At 39.8% G+C, this 12870-nt stretch overlaps 1 protein-coding gene across 2 annotated transcripts in view; it reads right to left on the bottom strand.

The window, feature by feature from the left end:
* Positions 1-12870, bottom strand: part of SYNJ2 (synaptojanin 2) — a 494632-nt gene that overhangs the window by 199146 nt on the left and 282616 nt on the right. The gene's annotated exons all lie outside the window — the stretch shown is intronic.

Raw genomic sequence — 12870 nt, 5'->3', positions numbered from 1 at the left:
GCACAAGCACAAACACAGATCAGCCTATAATTCAATATGCGGCAGCCTCTTAATAGCTACACTTCAAGATGTCACTATTTTATATCACATTTGAGGATCATCATATGTAAAGCAAAAGTTCACAGATTCTTTACAAGTGAAAAGAATGTAAAATAATAATGACAGAGCCCCATGAGATTGCTGTGATCTCTTTACAGAGTCAGTCACATGAATTATGTCCCACCAGTGGTTGGTTTCCTTATCCTAAGTGACAACTGCAAGGCTTCATTGTACTCTAAATTATTAAGCTCTCAAAAGTGAAAAAGCCAGCTACAACTTTGTTAATAAGGGTAGCTATATTCTCTTAGAACATTCAATTAGGGTTGCTTCAAGTAATCACAGTCTAAATTATTCTGCCTAGCAGCAGAAGATAAGCGTCCACTCTGCAAAATACTGAAATGCTGGGTAGCTTAACTACAGACATGAATCTGTGTCTGTGTGTTGCATCAAAGGTGCGTAGAGTTATTCTAAGGACCTTTAGAAATTGGTCATGCAGACTGTGAGGTAAACCCAGCGATTTCACTGCCCTTGAATTGATGTTAAGTTTGCACTGTCAGTGACCTGGTAGCAATCCTGCTCATTCTCTTAGGTGACACATGATTCGAAATTCTGAAAACAGTGAATTTACTCATCCTTTAGACTCTAAGTACCATGCAGAAACCGCTTCATCAAAAGTTGGATATCCAGGAGAATTTTTAGCAATTTGATTTACTTGTATTTCAGGATGGGTAACGTCCATCTAATAATCTAGTCTGTATCGTGTCGTCTGTGCTGAAAGACCACAGGGGTGACTAAAATTTTAAGACTTCTAGGCCCCCCACCAAGACTTTTTTGGTAAGTTTACAGAGGCATAATTTCTTACACATCACACACAATAGCGAAATTCCACAAACCATCATAAAAACAGCAGTTGAAAGAATATTGACAGATTAAAACATTTTTGAGACCTAAGATAATTGAACGCAATAGTTTAATACACAAAAGAAAAAAATGGAGAAGCAAAATAGATAAGCGATAATGCCCCCTGCTGTGCATTACAAGGATTTTGAAAGTCACTGAGGAGCTCCACAACTATGTTGAGGAACAGGCCATCAGTGTTGTCATCAATTTCATTGAAGAGGTCAGGAGTGATGGAATATGTGAGGTCATAAGAAGTGCATGGTGGAGGTGCAAGTTATAGTCACCTCAAACTATAACTGGTGAATTGTAATGCTTCTTTGTTTTAAAACAATAGTTTTTATACTATTACAAGGCCTAACTAGAACGTCACTTTAACTTTTGTTCTTTTAGTGAACAAATATAAATATATAATTGAGACTAGTATGAATGTAGTTTCTGTAATTTCTGCATGAGTCTCTTAAAATTGTGTAGGGTCTTGTGTTCTAATTTTAGATTATCATGCTAACCTTCTTCTTGGCCTGGAAGCCAAACATAACACACTCTGATTTATTTTCACATTCATATTTATCAAAAATTGATTGAGTGCATTTGCGAGCTGCAATTTCAGAGACATAACGTTTGATCTTCTCCAGAGACCACCATATCATAAGTGAACAATCCCTCAGGCACAGCTGATTGAATGTAAATGTTCAGCCACCTTCCGATGTACTCTATTCTTGAAACTGTAATGCCACTCGTCTGCTCTCTAGCCAGCTGAATATCTAATTTATATTCTCAAATTCAACTGATTTTAAGGTCGGGGTCGCAACAGCATGTAATTGTATTCCTTGCTCGATATCTAGCTTCAGCAGTAATACACCAGTCCAGTAAATCCAACAATTTCCATTCATGTGTTCTTACATAAAACAATAAAATGCCATTCTTGGGCGATACAGATCTACCACCAATAAATTCCGATAACCAAGATTGCTTGCATAGCTTAGCTTCATTAGAGCAGTGATGCTTACTTACACGATTGAAGTAGACCATTTTCCATGCTGTGGAATGGAAAATAAGCAATTCTTTGCGAAAATAAAAAAATACAGCCAGTGTTAGTACACACTATACTTGAATCAACCCATCATATTTAATATGTGGAATGATCAAAAGACAGCAGAACAATTTACGATGTGGTGCTGAATAATACCCTTTCCTCAAACTGACGCGTGGGAAAGCCTCTAGAATATTCAGCACAAAAGTGTTTTTTACTCCTGTCTCACATTACAAAGAGAAAAACTAACTATAGGATTCGCACTATTAAGATACCCTCCAAGAGAAACAGATGCCACAAAGTTCAGTATTTCAGATTGACACAATGTTCACTTAAGTACATTTTGAGCCTCCTCTGGCATTTGGCAAATGCAAGTAAGGCCTACTTGCTCGAATAAGCTCTAGATGAGCCGGGTCTCTTAAATGCACTGTTTCACCATTAATTTCGATTTAATGGATGGTTATCTCCTCTTTGACATTTCTGCTGAAATGTCACTTATGAATAAAAACGAGAAATGATCACTTCTTGGGCGGCAGCTTAATGGTTGTGAAAAGCATGAAGGTGGTTCAGAAGCAGAAAATTCCCCACATAAATCAAAAACATGAACAAGCGTGCATTTAGGTTTTGACGGACACAGGGACTTGTTCACTGTCTTGAGGTTGTTTTCATATTACAATTTAGGGATGGAAATTAATTTTGAAACATCTTGGCAAGAACCTCCACAGAAAACGTGCCCTCTATCCCTACTTTTTTGCCCCAAATGTTAAAGTGTTGTACCATAGCAAATTCTGAGGAACTTCAGTGCAATTCTGACAGAGCTCAATTTAAGCATCATGTTCAAGTGTTGATGAAGAACATAGTCAGTGCTACTCAGTTGTTACCAAACTCTCCTTAGATTTATTCATCCTCTATCTGTTCTAAAATTACTAGAACCAGTACAAAGGAATACTCTATAGAAGTTCATCTCTCTCTGAAATAGTGAGTGTTACTACTGGTGTTGTGAAGCAGCAAATAATTGTTTAGATTCACAATCTAAGTTCTAATATATTGGCTTTGCTGTTCTTCTACACCAAAACAAGTCGGCTAAGATGCTTACTTTTTTGTTTTGACTTGACAAAAGTTGCATATTTCTAAAAAGAAAAAGTGTCAGAGTCTTTGGTCTACTCAATAGAGGAGGTTGACTGAGGCATGCTCAACATTGAGAGTGTCTCAGTTCTAAGCTTATCCCCCATTAGGCACTGTAATATCACTAGTAGCATGCAAACTGCTATCAGGCACCACGGCAAATAGTCAATTGACCATTCATTGGGGTTTTTATAAACATCAATTCTCTGAGCATCTAGCAAAAGGAGGCAGCCAGAGAAAGTGGCAGGTTCATTGAAAAAGCAGGAAGTACCAGTCCTGGATACACCACTGCCCTTCTAACCTGCATCATGACTCCCTTGATCGCAGAGTAAGTGGATAAGGTAACTTCCACCACTATTAGTAATTGTTACCGAAGTCTGTGATTTGGCAAACAGGGTTAAGAGTCTAGGGGTTGCTATTCCTTCTGCAGAGTTGAAGTGGCTGAAATATACTACAATATCAATCTAAAGTGTTTGATTTGCTGTTGTCCACTTTAACAATTTGTGTGAACCAGTTTTAAAGTGGATGAATTATACATTTCTTTGATAAGTTTCTACAAGAGATCCGAGTAATAACCTTCTTCTGGTTTGTTTGGTACCCATCCTTCCAGCCCGGAATACAATCAAAGAGCTTTATCAAATAGTAAGCATTTTACAAAAATCACCTTATTACCAACACATGATTGTGTCACTGTTCTTCCAGTACCTATTCATATACGCTATAAGGTAGAAGTGCATAACACGTCTTTAGTGTATTCCTCTTAATCAGGTAAGCAATCCAAACTTCCTTCCTTATATAGTGTGAAGAAAACTGGGAGGTGCAAAGTTGAATTGTTTGACTCAGTGTGGGGTATATTCTCCTACAGCAGTTCATCTATTTCCACAATTAGATTTTGCCCAGCTTCAATTGTTTCTGTGACTGTTTTTCAGATTAAAGTCTAATGGATTTTGATATGGTAAAAGGACTGCTCTTTTGCTTAAAATTACACTGTGTTCTACTGATGTGCTTGTACGAGCTAAGTTAGTTTATTTTAGCCTTCTGTCTGTACATGGCAAAGTTTGTTATCAGTTAGTGGTTGCTGAAAAGCATGCCCAAAACTTTCCTTTGTCATTTATTGCCAAACATCTCGGGGCAGCATTCGCATTATATTTCAGCATGTCTATGACACAGCAAGAAGAGACAATCATATGCACACAAAAAACCCAGTTGAACCGCATATACAAAAAGATTGATCTAACTGGGGGCATTGCTAAGAAAGTCCCCAGAACATGTCTGTTTATTCTTTAAAGGAGCACAGCTTTGTCAGAGGCAATTTTATGCCTTCTCTGTAAGACACTGTGCTTCATCTAATTAATTATCTAGTAGGAACTGAAGTGGAATAACAATAAAATCATGTAACTATGTATTGCCTAAAACTGTCTCTACATCTAATCAATGTGTATTGTACAATAATAACTTTCTTTACCGTGATACTATACCTTTGCCAATTAAATGGTAATGAATTTGCCAACTTTGGAAGGATGGATGACTCAGCTGACTTTGCCTGGATTTGGATGTGTTACTTGCAGACCATTTCAGATGCCAAGAGCAGACCCAGCTTGCCAGTCTGAAAACTTCTCCCAAAGACTACATGGAAGCAGCCCTGCTGTCCTCTAACAAATGCTTGTTCTGAGTGAAAATAACCTCTGTATGATGAAGATGGGCAATAATGCTTTCAGAAGCAAAGAGGTCTTTGCCCTTTGTGGTGGTGGATGTGCATATTTGACATTATAGAGCAAATGGATGGTTCCTTTCTTTTTCAGGTAATGGCCTGCCAGCCTTTCTTTCCCTTCCTCCAGACAACGTTGTTTGCTTTAGCTACCTCTTCTCTTCTTTTTAATCCTGTTCCCCTGATATGCCTCCTTAAACAAATTGTGGTCCAGAGATTTTAATTTTCGATTTGTGTTTCTGAATCATTTGAGAAGCAATTTAGCTTGGGTAGACATTGCTCAACCAGGTCGAATTTTTGTGGACGGCATTTTTAAAAATGTCGGATGTGTTCCAGTGATGATATAATATTTCAGGAACCGAGAGACCAATACACTTCATTTTGGTGTAAAAACATTGGTTTTGGGGGTCAAATAGTCTTATAGAGACCAAAAAAAATTCCTCAGAGCAACCCTTCCGTCATTTTCCATGTATGTCTCTTGTTCCTCTATTAGACTATAATAGAGGAAGAAGAGACATACATAGAAATGTAACAAAACAATAATGGTTTTTAATCCTTTTATGCATACACCAAACACTGTTTATGATCTGAATATGAAACAAAGTTTAGCACTCCTGTTTTAGACACATTTTCATAGTTCCAGTTTTTTGTTTTGGCAAATCCTTGTGGTACATTTGCAGAATGTTGAACATTTGAGAGGAGCATATTGACAGGGACATCTTTTTTTGCAGCACAGGTTTGCAAGTACATGTTTGTTTGAGTTTTGTGGGTATAGGCTTTGGAAATTTTGTAGGTTTTAGCAACTCATCAATATCTTACCAACCAAAATCACACGGATCTTTCTCTACATAGGTATGAGCCAAAACATTAATACATCCTCCGATCAAGTAGAATGCTCTTTTAATGTGTCCGTGCACAGAATATGACATTGGTAGAAGGTTACTTAGCAGGACTGATCTCTTGAACTCACGGTACAGAAGATCGTCAAATGTGGGACAGTCAGAACTTGTATTCCACACATGCACAAGGCATTCTGTCTCAGCAAATCCTTTTAGAAACTTCACAGGTTCAGCTGTTGCAGCTCCAAGCTTTGTTCCAATTTTGCTCATACTGTCATCACCCGTAAGAATACATGCTTTCATAAGAACACTGGGCATCTCTGGGTCAAGTTTCTTGTGCAGATTATGAAGCAGGATTAAGTGGCTTTTCTCGCATGTTCCATAACGTAGCCATAACTCTGACAATTCTTGACTTTCTAACATTGCAACAAATCTAAGTATCACAATAAGATCTGTGTTATTTGACAGTACAATGACTTGACTCGAGCCATTTCGAACAGCCCACTAAATATGTGGCACAACACAGAGACCAGCTTCCTCTGATATTCTGTTGAGTTCTTGAGCAATGTGGCCTGTACCTTTTAAACATATCTCTTCAGGAACCAACTCCTTATTGACAATCATTCCATTTGCAATAATTGGAGATTCAGTGTTCACTGAAGCATCAGCAATGTTAAGATCTCCAAGTTCATCTTGTTTTGATGTTGATGACCAGAATGTATCAAAGTTGCACAGGTATAGGTGTTGAATTTGTGATGCAGGCAAGCCCAATTGTACCACTTGTATATATTCATCTGATTGTGTCACATTCTTTGACAGATAGCTCAAGATAACTGTCAAAGACAATGTACAGTTCTTGCAAGGTGCACATTGGCTTTGATATCTGCAGACCAGTCTCAACGACCTCTCTGAAGTTTTGCATGGATAAAATCGTGACTGTGCACAATTGTGACATTTAGTCCACAACAACAGCAGTTTTCAATGCGGACACCTTTTCAAATTGAAATTCTTCAGGTGAAAGGTTTTTTTGAGCTCTTGTACAAGTTTGTTCTTTACTGGTTTGGTTGCAGCATCTCCATCAAATAGTGCATTTGTTGGAAGAAGATCATGCAACAGTATGTCTTTGATAAAGTCACCCCTTTCGTTTGCTACATTCATCTCACAATGTACTTGCGAAAGTTGTTTTTTGTAACCTGTTTTGTAGTGGCTGGTTGGACGAAACTCTTACTATGGAAATTAAAGCTTGGAAATTTAGCTTTAGTGATTATGTCAAACAGCTTCTCCTCTTCCAATACAAATCTCTCCTGCGTCAGTTCTGTGTATGGATTCAATACATGTTCCAGGGCACCTAGTAGACGTATCATTATATCGTTATCCACATACTGTTTGTTCACTAAGTTGTGTATTTGCATAGGCTCAGTTATTTCAAAGGGGTTTCCTTGCTGCAGCTTGAAATGAAGAAGGTTGTCAACTTGTTTATTAAAACATTCCCCTCTCTTTCCCACAAGTTTGTGGTGAAGAACAGTTTCACGATGGTCCATTAATTTAGAATTTGTCATCTCTCTGAAAACATTGCAAATAGAAAGGACTTCATGGTAAACTAGTTGCCATTGAGCAACATATTCACTTTTACGTGTCTGACCAACAATTCCCTTGGAGTTTTTCTGTGATCTCTAGATCGTCTGTTCCAGTTTCATATCTGAAGGCAAAGCATTGAACCTTCCCGCTTTGTCTTTTACCACAAAATGTCTTTGAAATAATTTTGTGTAGAGGTATTGTTTTTCCACCTCTAGCTTCTTCACTCTTTCAAAATACCAGAAATTTGAAAAAACACAATAATCAGTGACTCCACAGACTTCACGCGCAGCTCCCAAACACCTTCCCGATCAGCATGTCCAATGTTTTTCACTATTGCCATCATGTTTAAAACATTTCCTCAGTACTTGCCAGATTCTCATTTTTCTTCACATTCTTTGACAAACTCTACAAACTTGGGCCCTGATTTATACTTTTTGGTGCAAAATTGCACCAACGCAGTTTTGCACCAAAAAGTTTAGCACTGGCTTGCACCAGCCGGGCACCATATTTATGGAATGGTGCAAGCCGGTGCAAAGGGTAGGCTAGCGTAAAAAGCGTTAAAAAAAATGATGTTAGCTGGGTGGGGCTGGCGGTATGGAAGAAGGGGGTTTTGCACCAAAAAATTACGTTAGGCATGTTAGAGTTAAAAAAAAAAAAAAAAAAAAAAGGACTAACCAGCCTAGGGTAATTTTCTAACGCAAAACCATCCATACCACATGACTCCTGTCTTAGTAAAGACAGGAGTCATGCCCACCACCCCTAAGGCCAGCACAAGGGACCAGGGTCCCCTGGGCATGGCCACTGCACCCAGTGCCATGTAGGGGGGCCCATTTCAGGGCCCCCAATGGCACTTAAAAAACCCAAAATACTTACCTGTACTTACCTTGGATGGGGTTCCCCATCCTCTGCTGCCCCTCTGGTGAGGGTGGGGGTGTCCCTAGGGCCTGGGGAGGGCACCTGTGGGTATATTCCATGGTGCTCACAGGTCCCCAACGCTTAATGATGCACAGCAAGCTTTGCACCATTATTTGATCCCTCCTCCCCCCAGTGCGTGATTTTAGCACGGTGGGATAAATATGGCGCTAAGGCCATAGAGTCATTTGTTGCACGGGAACGCCTACTTTACATCTCATTAATGCAAAGTAGGTCCCAAGTCCAAAAAATGACGTTAACTCCATAAATGTGGTGCTAGACGGGTCTAGCGCCAAAGTATAAATATGGAGTTAGTTGTGCACCGAATTTGCGTAAAAATAAATTACGCAAATTCAGGGCAGAACAAGTATAAATATGCCCCTTGGTTTTCTGATTTTGAATTGAGTGCACTGAACACTGCCTGGCTTTGCATTATGCCTTTTGAATGAAGTGCACCCTGTGCCTTGTTCCCTTCTGAGATAAGCAAAAACTAATTTGACATTTGTCATTCGTGTTTCAGAAAGCATTCCAACGCAATGCTTCTATAGCCTCAGATATGATCAGCATACCTTGTAACAAATGAACTTAATGAGTTCCGCTCAATACTGACTGGACAGTTTTGCTTCCAAAGATTTCAGCCTCAATAAGTGCATGGTCTTTGGCATATCCTCTGAGATAATTTCCTGAACGCCACAACACAACTTTTGTCATGTGGAAAACGCCCATCGTTGGATAAAGATCATCAAATTCTACTAGACTGCTAATAAAAATGTCAGCTACAATACGTGAGAACACCTTTATCAAAGAAAATTGGCAGGATAGGCTGGTCTTCAAGCTGAGCATGTACATTTTGGAAAATATTTAGAGCTGTGTATACTGTTGCATAGTTTGTGACTGGAAATGGTATTACTGGTAAAATCCCAATCGTCTTTAGTGGGATGGTAGTCTGGGAGATCAGAGCATGAATTCCAGCCCACAGAGGAACTGGCTTTTCTTCATCCTTCAGTCCGCACCGAATACGCAATATGATAAATTCTGTTAAATCAGCTTGCAGACAGCAGCATCAAGTAGAAGAAGATCCAGGTCCTCACCCACACTGAAACTTTCTGGTAGACTGAGACATGTTGATGGCTTGTAGTGATTTTGCACACATTGGCAAGGCAGTTGGGTTATAAGTTTGCAGCTTTGTTTATGACTACAGCTGACAACTTGTTTTTCTGCAGCTACTTCATTGGTACAGTCTTGAAAAAGCACCATGGCAGTATTATGTGTGCTTTATTATCTAGACAAAAAAGAGCGGTCTTCAAAATCAGAATTATCAAGAGCAGCAATTGCAAATCCTTTACTGGTAAAAGTGACTTGGAAGTGGAGTGCTGTTGGATTCACAAGATTTTACAGCGTGAGCTGCTAACAAGTTCCTGCTCCGTGCTATGTCATTATAACTTATTGATACACCAATCCTATTCATTAAAGTGATCAGCTGTCTCCTTCTGCACTTGTCAGATTACATGGGCAGTCATCACATGTAGTAGAGTTTTCTTTTTGCCGTGATGTAATACATAAAACATGATTTGGGAAAGACAGTACTTTTGCACAGCATAACCCTGTTGGTTCAGGGGACTATCTTTCATTCAAGAACTTTAATTTGTAACAGTTTTACTTTGCTGATATGGAGGAAATTAAGCCTGACTGCTCTGTGTCAAGCTACCAAGGGGTTGAGCACAGGTTAATTTAGGGTTGGATTGTGCCTTAGTGTGACAATGATTGTGGTTGCTGCTTGACCAGGGCTCAAACCTCAGTCAATATACAACCCACTTTCTTAAACACTGCCTTCCCTTTCTTTAGGTTTTTGTAATTGTATATATATTGTACAAACTACCCCCGACAAGGCGCTGAAGCACTTTTCGGCGAGTGGCACACTACTCAGAATCCAAGGTGGATTAGTGGCGGACCAGTATAGAGCAAAAATAATTCGTTAACTGGAGCAGTGGGCATGTGAGTGTTAGCTGGATTTAATAGGATCAAGGAGGGAAAGATGAGAGAAGAGCCTAGAAAGGGTTATTTGGAAGATCATAGTAGTAAAATGAGGTTTGGGATGAATCAAAGGAGGGCTAAAGGAGGGAAGAGTCTAGAAAGACTTATTTGGGAGATCACAATATTAAAAAGGAAGTTTGGGATTAGTCAGAGTGGAGTTAGAGGATGTACTGAAAGAGGTATAGGATGACAGTACTGAGTTGGAAAGAGTTGATCATTCTTTTTCTTCACAGTGGGAGTAAAGTAAATAAAAATATAAATAACTTTTTTTAAAGATATATATGTACATGGAAAAGGAGATAAAATTGACGGGCATTAAGCAATCAATTATCTGGGCTCCCCTTGGTTGGACACCCCATCGAGACAGAATTGTCCTGGACCCATCAGATCTCCAGTTTTTCTTCACAGTGGGAGTAAAGTAAATAAAAATATAAATAACTTTTTTAAACAATATATATGTACATAGAAAATTAGATAAAATTGAGGGGCATTAAGCAATCAATTATCTGGGCTCCCCTTGGTTGGACACCCCATTGAGACAGAATTGTCCTGGACCCATCAGATCTCCAGTTCTGAGATTTCTAATGCACTAGACTGGATCACACCTAATAAAGCTCCTGGATTGAATAAGGTGCCTGGTGACTTATTTAGGTGCCCTTACCTAGCCCTGTTAGTGCCATATTGAATGACGCACCTATCCCTTCTACTTGGACAGGTGCTGAAATTGTCCAAATCTATAAAAAGGGATCCAGAAGCTTACCATCTAAATTACAGACCAATCAGTCTTATTGACATCTTGCAAAAGCTGTTTTGTCTGATTATTCTGAACAGGTTGACTGAGTGGATTTCTGATTTGAATGTTTTAACTCCGCTTCCAGTTCAGAGATCGTGTTGGGACAACTGATCAGGTTTTCCGTTCGCAACAGTTATACTGGAAATATGTAGCACTGGGGGTGGAGGGGGCAGACTCTTTGTTATTTTTGTGGACCTTAAGTTTACATTTGATCTTGTCCTGAGAGATACTCTGTGGGCAGTCCCTGAAGAGCTGGGAGTTCCTGGCTATCTCTTGAGTACAATCATCAGATTACATCCAATAACTATGCTCAAGTCAGATGTGGGCCAAACAGTGATCTGACTGGACCCATCCTGGTAAAAAGGGGAGAGAGACATGGGTGTGCGTTGGCCCTACACTCTTTCTTCTGTATATTAGTAAGCTAGTTTTCCATCTACAGTTATGTGAGGGTGATTCCCCCACTCTTGCTGGGTTTACGACTCCTGCCCTCTAGTTTGCTGAAGACACTCTTTTGTTATCCAAGTCCCAGAAGGGGATTCAGAAGCTTTTGGATTGCTTTAAGTCATTCTGCAGACAGAGGGGGCTGGAGATTAATCCAGCTAGACAAAATGTATGGCTTTTAATCCCTCTCTGACCTCTCGTCCCAACCCGACCCTTAATGGGGCACCATTGGAGAAGGTTTCTGTGTTTGATTACTTAGAGGTTACGCTCACCGAACGTTTTTACTGGACTTCTCATGTTGAGCTGCGTAGACTTAAGTTAGAGCAATATTGTGGAGGTATTTTGAAGGCTCAACACTCCCCCTCCTCCTTTCAACCTGTGTCACTGGGCCTTGGGATCTATAAATATCAGACTGTGGGGGTCACCTTATATGGTGGGGAGCTCTGGGGCTTTCATGATACAAGAGCCCTAGAAATATCTGAAAATCGCTTTCCGAGAAGCCTAGTCAGTCTTCCCACTAGTACTCCACTGGTCTCCCTGTGGTTGGATTGTGGCCTCAGACGGGTTAATGACCTGATTGGGATAAGACCCCTTCTATATTGGCTGAGACTTTCCTGAGCTTACTCCTTTCAGTGAGGCCCTGGAAGATGTACTGGGGCAGTATGGCGCCGCTAAAGTTCCCTGGCTGAGGTCTCTGGAAGCTTGTCTGGTCCAGATTGGGTTTGAGCACTTATGGTCCTGTCCTGCAGCCATTACTTCAATGTCTAAGTGTGACCTGAAAGGTGCTTACTGGCGCGACGTTGACATCTTACATCTGCAAACTTCCACGGTCGGGTCCCTTTACGGCATCTTTTTTGCAGTTTAAAGTGGTGCGTCACTTTGAGGAGTTCTTGGAAGAGACTGAACCTCCCCCTGCAAAGATCTTATATCTTAAATTTTGCTTCAGTGATTTGACCCTTGCCTCTTTTTCTGCCAAGTGGAAAACTCATCCTGGCGAATGGGTAAATTTTTATCCATTCTGCCCACTAGTGGCAGAATCACCCAAACATGCTTTGTTGTTTTGTCCTGCCTATCACAGGTTTAGAAGAACGTGGATTTTACCTGTTTGTCGTAGTCTGGGGTTACAGAACTTCAGGACAGCCTTCAGAGTACTACGGAGCTACACCATGCAGTTTATAGTCTTTGCTGTTTCTCGGTTTCTGTTGCACATGTAAAGGCTGAGGCAGAAAGTGCTGTCCAGATGAGGTATTGGATTTTATTCAGTCCCCCTCTCCCTTTCAACTGTTAGATCTTTACATTCATATGGTTCTATTATGTACAATGCACTTATTTGGGTCTTATTTGCTGAGATTTCAGAATGTGATTTTTTGATTGTCTATTTATTGTTTTACATTGTTGAATTGCAATTTTAACATGTTCTTTTATGACCATGTATCTGAAATAAAGATTGAAATCAAGAAAGAATAAAGAT

This window comes from Pleurodeles waltl, chromosome 5 (genome assembly GCF_031143425.1).
Source record: "Pleurodeles waltl isolate 20211129_DDA chromosome 5, aPleWal1.hap1.20221129, whole genome shotgun sequence".
NCBI classification, from domain to species: domain Eukaryota; kingdom Metazoa; phylum Chordata; class Amphibia; order Caudata; family Salamandridae; genus Pleurodeles; species Pleurodeles waltl.
The sequence above is the reverse complement of the archived record's forward strand: the minus strand, read 5'-3'. Positions and strand labels throughout refer to the sequence as shown.